This window comes from Leptonotus elevatus, chromosome 20 (assembly GCF_054856555.1).
Source record: "Leptonotus elevatus isolate MCC_2025b chromosome 20, RoL_Lele_1.0, whole genome shotgun sequence".
Classification (NCBI taxonomy): domain Eukaryota; kingdom Metazoa; phylum Chordata; class Actinopteri; order Syngnathiformes; family Syngnathidae; genus Leptonotus; species Leptonotus elevatus.
In genome coordinates this window covers 8094975-8108277 of record NC_141258.1, presented here as the reverse complement: position 1 = coordinate 8108277, position 13303 = coordinate 8094975, and the positions used below count along the sequence as shown (strand labels likewise).

General features: G+C 41.1%; 1 long non-coding RNA gene across 1 annotated transcript; it reads left to right on the top strand.

The window, feature by feature from the left end:
- The first annotated feature begins 1112 nt into the window (after window positions 1-1112).
- Window positions 1113-13038, top strand: LOC147156868 (uncharacterized). Its single transcript, XR_015091515.1, has 3 exons — window positions 1113-1228; window positions 7301-7473; window positions 12656-13038. It is a non-coding gene; the product is annotated as an uncharacterized LOC147156868 (long non-coding RNA).
- Window positions 13039-13303: the final 265 nt, after the last annotated feature.

Genomic DNA, 13303 nt, shown 5'->3' with positions numbered 1-13303 from the left:
ACGTTGAAATAAATACATTTCAACATTCTTCTGTTTTAATTATTTAATCAATCACAGTGTCCAATCACTTGTGAGCTATTTTTAGAACAAATCCGTGGGGTACTCGTGTTGTCCTTGGGGCTAACAAGTACCCGCTGGTACCATTTATTTTTTTATTTTTAGGACAATGCACATTAATCAACAGAAGAAAAATTGCATCCGTGTTTGCAGTGTGTAATTGCTCACCCCTCATGCTGCTCATTTACTCAACTCTACTTAGATGTCGCCTTACCGGTGACAGCCAGTGTTAGCGGCTATTGAAACCTTGACTTTTTAAAACCAAAGTAAATTGTCCAATCGGTAATCGGCCCAGGCCAGGGTTAGGGGTTCAAGGTATGGTTTTAAGGCAGGATAAGATCTTCAAATCTGTGTTAGGGTAAGGGTTAAAAAAAAAAAAATCAGGGTTAGAGTTCCAAATTAGTCTTTCAACCCATTGTCAAAGTTTTGAAGTAAGGTTTGAAGAAATTGTTAGGGTTTCAAATAAGGGTCTCCCTAAATTAAATTCCTGGGGCTGATTGAAGAGAGACCCAGAAACCTTTTGTACAGGTGGTTGACTTCTTTTTATCGCCCCCCCTACAGTTCATTATGGTGTAGTGCAGCTACACTTGTACTGCGTCACCAGCCTGTTTTATGTACTGTACATGTTAACACTTCAGGCTGACATCAGGTGAACACTTTTGTGCAACCAAAGTATAAAACTAAAACAACAACAACAACCAAAAGGAGTAAACCCTCAACACGAGCCAATCTTTGCTCGGGGGCGTGTCCTAAATATGCTTCTAATCAGTGTATCTCATCAAAAGGAAAAGCATCTCTATTCAACGGAATCCTCCGGAAAAACAACAACATGTTTGTAATCAGTACACAACGCGCAAGCAATACGCACGCACACACACTGACACGTGTGTTATGATGGAATCTTCACGTCATTGTACATGTTCAACAGATGTTCTATTCAATATAATTGCACCCTGACAATGATTAATGCTATCAATTGTGTGTGTGTGTGCGTGTGCGGTGACACTTATGGGAGTCAGCGTGAGGTGGGCGATGCTGACACGTAAATGATGGATGGACGGACGGACGGACGGACGGACGGAAATTCTTCCACTTCCCCAAAGTCCCCGGCTGCCATCCCGCGCAGAGGCCATGGTGACACGGCGACTCGCATTACCAGGCCAAGACACGGGTACGATTACAAACCCAAAGACATGTTTTCAGATTAGATTTGTATACTGGGGTTTAAAATTAGGGTTTCAATCCAGCCATGAGGTTTCAATGTAGGGTTTTCACATTTTGGATAGGGTTTCAAATTGAGGTTTTAAGACGGGGATAGATTTTTAAATGAGGATTTCAAGATAAGGTTTGTAATTCGGGTTTCAAACTATGGATAAAGTTTCAAATTAGGGTTTGAAATGAGGGTTTAAAGGCAGGGACATGGTTTTAAATTGTTCTGATTAGGGTTTTAAGACAAGGATATGGTTGTCAATTGGGGTTTTAAACCAGGGATATGGTTTTGGAATAAGACTTCAAGCCAGGGTTAGGGTTTCAAATTCAGGTTTCAAACCAGGGTTCCAGTGAGGATTTACAGCCAGGATTATGGTTTCAAATTAGGGTTTTAAGGCAGGGATGTTTTTAAATGATAAGATTTTGGATTAAAGCTTCAAGACAGGGAAATTGTTTTAAATAAGAGATTCAGGACAGGGATAAGGTTTTGATGAAGGCGTGAAGTCAGGGTTAGGGTTTCAAGTTAGTTTCAAATGAAGGCTCCAACGAGGATTTAAAGCCAGGTGTATGGTTCTAAATGAGGTTTTCAAGCCATGGACAGAGTTTCAAGGGTTAGGATTAGGGTTATCGATAAGGTTTCAAATGAGGGTTTCATTCCCTGGTAGGGTTTCTAAGTAGAGGTTTCAAATGACTGTTTAAAGCCAGGGGAATTGTTTCAAATGAGGGTTTCCAATGAGGTCACCTGCCAGGTTAGCGTTGCAAATGAGTATCTGTTCTGAATTGCGCTAACCTGGCTGGATAAATACTGTGAATATTATATACATAAATGAATAAATAAATAAAAAAGAAGGTTTAAAGCCACTGCTGCCATGCCAATTCACATTCCTGGACCGAGATGTGGCTTTTTTTTCAAGCCAGGGAATATCTGGACTGCTGACAATAAATAAGCGGTGAGTGACATTGGATGCTAACTCACTTCTGAAGGGGCTTTCAAATGTAGCCGGTGCAAATCAGGTTGCCATTGTTGTGGCACATTTGCGGGGGGTTCGCTTCTCAGCCGAGTGCCACCCAAGTGGTCTCGAGACCTCGTGGAAACGCTGTGGAACGCTCCCAATCCTCCCAAAGTGTTTGCATTCAGACGCCGCCATCACGTAAAACATTCCTGGCAGGCGCCGGCCAGAGTGGAGGCTCGTTTATTGGAGGGCGTGTTCCCTTGGAGACGCTCGGACGGGCTCTTTAAAGGATTTGGAGCTCTGTGAGGGGGCTTTGAAGTAGCCCCTTTATCATTTTTGGGTTAGCATCCACTAGCGAGCACATGGTGACGTATGTCTCGATGGTCTTAAAATGGTTTCCGCCAAGCAGGTGAAAGTTGAGAATGTTCGCATTAGCATTTCTTATAGAAAGCTGGTTGATCTTGTTATGGATCAACATATTATTTTAGTTTAGCATTCATTAGCAGGCTTGTTGTGATGCCTTTTCATACAGCACTGTAAGGTTAGCATAGACATGATCACTTTATCGTTTTAGCTTAGCATCCACTAGCGCGCTAGAGAAAATGTATGCTAATTTCTTACACTGGTTGAGAAGACTGAAATGAGCATTTCTTATTGAAATCTGCCTGACCTCATTGTGGATCATCATATCATTTTAGCTTAGCATCCATTAGCAAGCCTGTAGTGAGGCCTGAAAAGTGAGCTGGTAAAATTTAGGAACGTTAGCATGAGCATTAGCATTTGTGACACAAATTAGGTCGCCCTTGTTGTGGTGTACATATTGAGATGCTCAAAAAGACTTTAGGTAGCCATTTTAGCTTAGCGTCAACTAGCATGCTAACAACAATATATGTTTTAACCGCTCTAAAATGGTTTCTGCCGAGCAGTTGTAGGTTGAGAAGACTGAAATGAGCATTGATTACAGAAAACTTGCTGACCTCATTGTGGATCATCATAATCCTTTTAGCTTAGCATCCATTAGCAAGCCCGTGGTGATGATTGAAAAATGAGCAGATCAAATTTAGGAAGGCGAGCATGAACATTAGCATTTGTGACACAAAATCAGGTTGTGGTGTACATATTACTGGTTCTTTTAACTTAGCGTCCACTCGTGCGCTGACAATAATGTAAATAAAACATCTCCTGGGTTCCATAGCTGACTCATGTAAAGAAGAGTTCACACCAGAATTACGTATATCTTAAAAAAAGACTAAACAACTTGGCATAATAGGAGAACATTTTTGTTTATCCAGCAAACAAACCACATCGCTCAAGTCAGTTTTGACATAATTAATGTTGCAACAACATTGCAGAGTTGTGCCCACGTTTAGAATAAATATTTACCCCAAGTCTCACTGGGAGCCTCAAAAGGACAAAGCTTGAGCGCCATCCGGGCTCCCGGAATGTGATTGTTTCATTAGTGGCCCTCAAGTACCCCGCAACCTCCCCCCACCTATTTTTAATTTCTGCTCCCAATGGCACCCCCGTTCGGGGGCCGACCCGTCTCGGAGGTGCCTCGCTGCCAGAGGTTAGCGGGGCCGGTCGGTTCTCAGACAGCGTGAGTGCCAAGGCCAACAGTCTGGCCTTGACGGGACCACTTCATGACGCCCCTGTGGCAGGATGCTCGTTTCCTAATATGGTCCCAGCCCTCCTTGCTTTTGGATTTTTTAAGGAGAAAGTTTTTGGACTCTATTGTGACTTGAGTCATGACAACCATGAAAACTACTACGGATCAGACCTGACCATGGGACCCGGCTACAAACCTGTCAATCATTTCTTGCAGGACTAACATTATTAAAGATTTCTATGTTTGAACAGCAGCTTGACAGTTCTCACAGAGCTAACGTAGCCAAAGTAGCTTAGCAGTACTAGCTTGTTGCCGGGCAGTTCATGTAGCTCAATCATTCAAAAAAAAGAAAGAAGGAAGTTAAAGAATAATGATGGCGTCTTTATATATTTTCAAAAGGTGAAAGCTGATGACACTGTACCTTTGTGTGTCTCCCTACACACAAATACACAAAGGGGACAAACTGCTCCACTTCCTGCCTCTAGTGACAAAACCAGGCGTCAGTGAGGTGAAAGGCCCGACGCGGCGGCCCAGTCCCGCTTTGTGTGCGCTCAACACAATGGCCGAGTGTAAAGTGAGCGTGGACTTGATTCATTGTGCGGCACTTAAAGGCTGCGTGTCGGGTAACATCCGAGAAGAGGACGAGGTGTGGACTTGTTGACTTTTTTTATATTTATCGCTTCCACGCCCTCTCGTGTTGTTGGTGATTGTTACTGTTGTTTCTCCGTCGAGTCAACTTCACTACTCTGCATCAAGGTTTAGTGTAAAGTCGACTAATCACGTTTTTGGCATCCTGCCTTCCAATCAGACAATTCCCAGTCTAATGTCTATCAGACTGTCCACTCTAATTCCGTCACTGAAGTATAACGATAAAGCCTTGCTAGCATAGGTTATTCCAGTCGGCACTAGTCTTAAATAGTAGTACCAGCGGGGCTGGTGGCAAGGAACAAGGTATATCGTCTCGTTGTCGTGGAGACAACCCCCTTGTTTCCGTTTTTGTTCAGTAAAGCAATAGAAAGTGCGCTAGCGGCTGGGTTTATCCTCGCTCTATGCAACCCTACCTGGGGAGGGATTAGAATTTGTTCTAACTAGCGGTGGTAGGCTATTTTAAGTTAGGTAGCCATGTTGACTTTATCGTACGTAGATGTGCAGTTGTATATCTTATAGCCAGTTGTTCTTTGCACTTAAGCTTCTCGTATTAGATGTGAAATGAGTCCAAACTCTTGATACACATTCTTTCCTCCGAGCTCGAGATTATTGATCGTCCTCCAGGTTCGAGTCGTCGGGTTCTCTAAGCAGTTCCCAGCAAGTGTCATTGGTGTTGCTGTTCTTAGATTGCATTCAAGTGCCTTGGGAAAAATCTGCCCGCGCCACAAGTCCAGCCATCCATCAGTGCTTTGCTTCATTGAGGCAAAATGGAAGACATTTCAAATAAAAGAGCTCAAGGCACTGAGAAACCAATCTCATCCCGCTTGTGTTGCTGATTAGTGGGATGTGCCGGAGGAAATGAAAACATGAGAACCAACTGGGTTTTTTTTCAATTTTAATTTCTTGTCTTTGCTGTTTTTTTAACTGGAAGTAAGTTCAAGTTCTACCTGGCAGGTAGACAAGACATTTTAGAAATAGGGAAGTCCTCCAATGCCACATTAGCATCATTTAGCGTGCGCACTTCCTGTCGGCTTTTGTTTGTGCGCCGTCAACAAACGGACTCGCCCCTCGCCGCCGCTTTTGATTTCGCCGCCAGCCGCCGCCTGGACTCTTCATTGCCATATGGAGTCAGCGCAAAAACATTTGTGTGTTAAATGTGAGACGACACCGAGAGCTGCTTTGTGTTTCCCTCGTTTGAGAGAGAGAGAGAGAGAGAGAGAGGAATCCAGAATCGGAAAGAACAAAGGGAAGCTTTCCGTGGGATTTTTTTTCCACTTTAAAACCACAACATTGCTCTTGATTGACTAAATGGAAGATGTCATGTTTGTGTTCATTGTGGCCTTTTGGCTTACAATCAAGATGTTATCCCATGTGGTCCCTGCTTGATGAGAGCCTTCAAAGCGAATTAGAGGGACCAAAGTAATGCGAGAGTCAATTAATGACTCAATCATCGCAATTTTTCATCATATCAAGACATTTTAGACAATTTGTTTTTGCGGTAACAGTTTGGAAAAGTTCCTTTTCTGTTCCTTGGTTTAAAGGCAGGCCTGGATGTCTTTGGTAAGGAAGATAGAGTTTTGTTACTTACTCATAAAGTATGACATGGCTTAGCGTATAGCTGAGTCCATTCTGGTTCTTTCGCTCGCTACAGTTTCTAGAGCAGGGGTCTGCAACCTGCGGCTCTGGAGCCACATGTGGCTCTTTAGTCCCTCTCCTTTGGCTCCCTGTGGCTCTCAATTTTTTTTTTAGAAATTATTTATTTTTTCTTTTGCACATTTATTTAATTTTTTTTTAGATACAATATTATTTGAATTAACAATTTTAAATAAATACGAATAATTCAATTTTAATAATATCAGAGTCCAAATGTGTAAGTTGTCAGAGAAAGAGAGATGAGAGGTAGAAAACGTTTTTAGAAAATACCTAAAAATGCCCAAAAAGTGACTATAAAATGTGCAAAAAAAACAAGAAAAGCATCAAATTACCATACATTTTTTGTATTTATTTTTACAAAATTGCACACAAAGAAAGGCCGAAAAGAAAATGCTCAAAAAGTAACCATAAAATGTACAAAAACAAAAGAAAAAAGGCAGAAAATTACCAAATAATGTACACAAAATTACCAAGTCAGAATTATTTTTTTTTAAAGGTAGAAAAACAATTGTTAAAAAGTAACTATGAATGTCCAAAAACAACAGAAAAAATACTGAAAATTACCATAAAATGCACACAAAAATGACAGAAATTCAACACAAAAAAGGCAAAAGAAAAAGGAAAAAGTCATAAAATGTCCAAAAAGGAAGAAGAGAGGAAACAAATTACCATAATATGTCAGAAATGTGACAGAAAGGCACAAAAGTCTAAAATGGTTGAAAAATGAAGTCTGATAAATTACAAAAAATAAAAAATAATAATAAAATCCAAAAGCAGAAGACAAAATGGTGGAAGAAAGTGAATTTCAAAGTATTGGATGCTGCATATTTTGTGTAACACACTGTTTCGTACATCACAATGTTCAAAGGTTTTGCAGCTCCAGACAGATTTTTCGTTGTTTATTTGGCCTAAAATGGCTCTTTTGTCAGTAAAGGTTGCTGACCCGTGTTCTAGAGCATTCTCTGGACGGACTCAGAATGTCCTAATTCCTTTGTAGAAATGTTCCAATCCTGATTTCAGTCTTGTTTCTACACTCTCGCTTCGATTAAACCACACCTTATACGCAACTAGTCTTATTGCCCCAACCTTCACCCCCTGATTTGTATTTTGGTCTGTTTTACTGCCGCGTCTCCCCATTCTCACCTCAGCTCCTCTCTTTTGTTTGTGCATTAAGGATTCTGCATTGATTGACCATGACGGGTCCTTGTGAGAACCACTTCAGCTACAATAAAAACAATGCCAGCTGGAACCTGCTTTTGGAACCTGGAGCTAAACAAAAGAGAGAGAGAGAGCAAAAACAACAACAAGATCTAGAACATCTGTTTGGACCTCGTTCGGGAACCTAAGGTAGTGCAAGTATGTTGAACATATTGCTTCAGTCCTAAAGACTTCACGCTGGCTCGCAGTCAGCTGTAGGATCGATTTTAAAAATTAATTTACTGGTCTATGAATCACTGAAGGATAAAGGTCCTGAATAAATGATGGGACTACTGATTGAATATAAAGGTAGGAGGGCTCTGAGGTCTGCAGACTTCAAAGCAGTTTCAGTTCAAAGCAAACATGGTGAGTCGGCATTTAGTTGTTATGCTGCACACAAATGGAATAAGCTACTAACAAAAAGTGATGTCAAATGCTTTAGGTGCTTGGCGTATTAAATTGGCTATGTAAGTAAACAACTCCACCATTTTCTTTACTTGTCACTTCGAATGTGTCGGAAAGAAAACAACACGCTACAATCACGCAACATGTTTGTCTTTGCATGTTAGTGACTTGAAAGAGCAAAAAAATAATAATCCTTAATTAGTGTCTCAATGTTATTTCAAGCATAAGCAAAGTGTCTCCATGGCGACACTGTAGAGTTCCTTTTGTGTGTGCGGGAAAGAGAAAACTGAGCGGCTTTGCTCGCGACAAAGAGAAGCCATCATTTTTTGGACTAAACATGTCACAAAGCAGGAAGGAAGGAAGGCCCCACCTTTTTGCTCTACCTGGCTGCCATTGAGGGGTCGGAGGAGCAGGGGAGGTTGTGGGGGGAGCGTGTCACGGTGCAGGATATTGTTACTAATAAAGAGGAAAAGGAGGCTAAAGCGCTGCCAGCCAGCTGCAGTTAAACATGAATACTGTTATTGTGCTGGTGGGCTGAGGCGAGACCCGAGCGGAACGCCGCTCGACTCGATTCATGGAAAGGACAGAGGTGCTCAATAGGTGGATTGTGGTCCCAAACTGGACCCAGATGAACTTTCTTGTTGTTTTTCTTTGGTTGTTTACTTGTGCAATTCTGGGTGGAATGAGTTTTTACGGTAATCTTATTTTTGCCCGTGGAGCGTTGACGTTTTTTTAAAACTGTAAGTTTAGCTGATTTAAAGTAGTCTTATTTTTACTTGTGTATTTTTTAGAGGTTTACCGTAATTTTATTTTAACCTGCGCAAATTTAGGGGTTTTGCGGTAGTAATATTTTAGTAGTTCCACAATTTTAGGGGAATTTAAAATCATCTTTTTTTTCATTTTATTTTTCTGTGCAACTTTGGGTTTTAAATTTACAGTAATAAAAAATTTTTAAAAATATTTTATTTTTTATTTTTACAGTAGTCTTGTTTTCAGTGGTTTAGTAGTCGGATTTTCTATTCTATCACAAAACAAGTTTTTTTTTTTTTTTTATTCCTCCCCTCATGACTTGAACCCGCCCTTCCCGCCCAATCTCTCGCCTGGCGGTCCGAGGCCACTCTCGCCTGGCGTAAACAGGAAAGTTGTGAACGGACTTGGAGCGACTCCATTTAACACACAAGCGGCCGTCCACGTGTTTATAGTCTTATATCCCTTCCTTCTTTGATCCTCACGCTGCATCTGGCGCGGGCGAAGGATCCGCATGGCACGCTTTCCGCTGAAGATGCTGACTTTGACAGTTACATGAGCTAAATGCTAAACGGGCGGCCCGCCGCAAGGAGGGCGCGCCGACCTTCGCAATCGCTAAATGCCATCGTTTGGCGGCTCGTTTGCTTACTTTCAGTGTTCCTGTGATTAGTTCAGGAAATGGATGATTATAATGTGGGCCAAATATTTAATGTTCCCATTATTTGAGGAGTGGGAGTGCTTCATGGCCAGCCCACCACGTGTACAATAACACTGGGCCGGATTCTCACAGTGAGGCTGTGCACGCGCGCATACACAGACCACCAATGTGGGACACACCTGAACATATGAAGTGAGGACATACATGCAGATCATCCTCAGACTGTGTAATGTAGTTATCATTTTTAAGCTCAGCAGCTCCAACCCACAGTTTTTGGGGAGTTTCACTTCGCAACATGAAATTTGGTGGGCATGTCTATATTGAGCAGACTCACAAAAAAGTCTCAAGAAGCCATGCCCAGAAATACACAGTGAGTCTTCCATGTTGGTTGGCCATTTTGGGGCAGTTTAGTTTTGTTCTGCTAATTATTTGAATTTAAAAAAATTCAGCCCCCAAATCCAGTTTCACTATCAAAATGAAATTTGGTGGGCATTTCTATATTGAATAGACCCACAAAAAAAGTCTCAAGAAGCAATACCCCAAAATGCACAGTGAGTCTGACATGTCGGTTGGATATGGTCATTTTTGGGTAATTTTAGTTGTTTTTACTAATTCTTTGATTTTTTAAAATTCAGCCCCCAAATCCAGTTTCACTTATCAACATGAAATTTGGTGGGCATGTCTATAATGAGCAGATCCACAAAAAAGTCTCAAGAAGCCATGCCCAAAAATATGTTTTGTTGGTTGACGTGGCCATTTTTGGGCCATTTTGGTTCTTTCTAGTTTAGTTTTGTTCTGCTAATTCTTTGAATTTAAAAAAATTCAGCTCCCAAATTCAGTTTCACTTATCAACATGAAATTTGGTAGGCCAATCTATATTAAGTAGACTCACCAAAATATCTAAAGAAGCCATGCCTGAGAATACACAGTAAGTCCGCCATGGTAGTTAGACTTGGCCATTTTGGTGTCACTTTGGTTGGTCTTTAAAATTTTTTGAAAATTCAGCCCCCAAATTCAGTTTCATTTGGCGACATATTTGGTAGGTAGATTATGAGCAGACCCACAAAAAAAGTCTCAAAAAGCTATTTAAAAAGACGCAGGAAATCATTCATTTTATTTTGAGGTGGCCACTTTAGGGTTGTTTTCGTCATTTCCAGGAATCCTTTACATTTTGGGGCAAATTAACCACACAAAGCCGGTTTCACTTAGCAACATGACACTAAGTAGGTTTGGCAATTATAAGTAGCCACAAAAAAAGTCATAATGTGCTCCATTATGGTTTAAAGCTTTTGGTTTGCGTTTCTTCAAAAAATTTTGAAAATGTAGGCCCCGAAGCCAGTTTCACTTTGTAACATGGACACGTTTAAGTCAGCATGGTCTCATATTGTTTCAGAGTACACACATTGATCACTGGCACCAAAGTTGACGGATGTCACATGGTTCAAATACCATCAACTTTGGTGTTCCGGAATCCTCAAGACTCGGGAACGTCGCCGCTTGCAGTCCCCCACTCAGGCAGAAAGCGGCCATGTTGCTCGCAGGGACTGCAGCGCAACATCTGTTTCTCTGCACTTTGTGCCGCACATGTGGTCTCTTAACCTTAACAAAGACGTCTTCATGTGGTTGACCATTTATTTTCCCAGCCAGCAAAGCAGCACATTCGTGCCATATTTTCTAATCAAACCGAAATGCTCTAAAACGTCCTTTTTGTCTGATGTGAGGGAAACCACATGAAGATCCATGAGAAGCTCTTTTAATTCCCTGAGTAAACTCAGGTGGAGCTCGGCGACGCTGGGCGAGCGGAGCCGCGTCGTCTCCCGGCTTGTCGGGAATTAACGACCGTGCTGCAGCCGCTGGGAGTGTGTTGTTGTGTGTGCTGTCAAAGGGTCACAAGCATTCCTGCGCTGCTGCTGAGGCTGCAAATAATACAGTATACCCGACCGCCACAGTTGCGTCTGCACATCACCTGGGATGGACGTACGAGACCACGTAGACCACGTCAATTAGGGAGGCAATGGTACTTAAAAGTGAAAGTAAAACATCAGTCACCAGGACAATCATTTGCCTTTTTAGGACAGTGCAAGCATCAATAATTTATCTTCATTTATGGAATGTTCAATCATGGGGCCTTTTCGGAAAGTGCAAAAAATCGTCTGTTTTCTTTTTAAGAACGTGCAACTTCAATTTGCCTTCTTTGAAGAATGTGAAACACAAACGATCAATGTTGCACTTTTCTAATCAATGTTACACGTTCCTAAAAAGAAGAGAAACCATGTGTCTTATTTGAGGAATGGGCATAATCTATAATTGGTCTTAAGGGAAGTGAAACCGCAATAAATTTGTCTTCTTTTTAAGAAAGCCACAATATCAATATTTTTCATTTTAGCCCAATGCAACTCCAATTTGTCTTCTTTGAGGAATGTGTGTGTGTCATCACTTCAGGAATGTGCAGCGTCAATAATTGTCTTCTTTTTAAGAAAGTACAGCATTAATTGTAGGCCTCATTTAGGAAAGCACATCATTGATATTTTCTTCATTTTAAGAACCTTTTTTTTTATTAGGAAAGTGCAACACAATTTTTTTTTTTTTTTTATATATATAAAGCGTATCATTATTTTGTCTTCTTCTAAGGAAAGTGCAAACTCCATGTCTTTTTCGGAAAGTGCCACATCAATACTGTTTTTTAATTTTTTTCATGCAATTCCACCCAGAGTCTTCGAAAGTCAAATTTTTGCATTTGCTATCCTGAGAGAGACTGGAAATTGTTTTCTCATGCAGCACTGATCTAATGCTGTTTCAAACCAGTTTAAAAGTTTCACATTCTGTCAAACCATGACATACTAAATGCTCGACATGACATCTGCCAGCCAGAGGCTGGGCTTCACTGTGTTTGTTTACACACTATACGTAAATGATTCCATTGTGGGAATTCTGTACACCCAACGCTCTGTGCCGAAAAATCTAAAGACAGTTTCAGCCATGGTGGGAAAAACTGAAACTGGCCAAATTTTTCAAAAAATATCAATTTTTGGGTGAGCTTGCGCATGAGTAGAAAGTACAGAAAACTTCCTCACATGAATTTTGCTTCAATGATTTTGCAATCCACCACGAGGCTCGTTAAAGTCTGCCGCGAAACAACTTCATCGATAGCCGCAGTTAAATAACACATCCTGACAAATGTGTGTGTTTATTTGTGTGTGTGTGTGTGTGTGTGTGTGTGTTGTGACTTGATGGGAGATATTTCCTCTCGCCGACTTGCTATTTACAGAACATCTGTAATGACTGAACGGCCGATAGCAATCTTCACATTCTGGCCCGCAGCCAGCCTTGAGACGCGCGAGCGTGACCGCAGCGGTGCAAGTGAGTCTTCCATGAAGACAATACACTAAGTGGACGTGGGATTCCCTGTGAGAGTCGCAAGGAATGACTCGCGGGGGACGCTACGCGGGGGAAGACATCTGCAAACCATAACGGCAACAAAAAAAATGAGCAAGTCGGCCTTACCTTTGCTCTTATCACCAGGTTGCTGATCCACATCTTTGACTGAGTCGTCCCAACTTTTTGGACCAGGATGTCCTTCATCACATGACCCGAAGGTCTGGCTTGACCTTGAGGACACGACACACTGTGCGAGCATCTTGTTTGGAACGCTCTCATGAAACAACATGAAAATACAGGTTGCTGGAATACTTTGGGGTCTGACTAATACCTGGAAAATAGTCATCCTCAACAGACACAACAAAAAGAAACATGGAGAGAATTACGTAAGAACTTGAAAGGTCAACTGTGAGAATTGACTGGCATGGTTTTATCGGCGATTAGGTATCAAAATAAAACTTGTAACAAACTCGCTACCTCAATGCGCTGCCAAAGAAAGTAAATAAATACAGACAAAGCAAGACAAGGTTTTATTTACTCAAAAAAAGGACAGACTGAATGTGAATTTTTGTTGAATTATTGAACTCTTTAAAAGTGTTTTTTTATATATATTTTTTACTGTATGTAACTTAGAATTTGTCCACCATTTCTTTTTTGGAATGTACAACATCAATAATGGTAGTTTGTCTTCTTTCTTAGTATGGTTTCAATAGTCTGTTTTCTTTTTAGGAAAGTGCAACATTAATATTGTTCTTTGTAGGACATTACAAAATAGTGTGTCTTTTTTTTTTA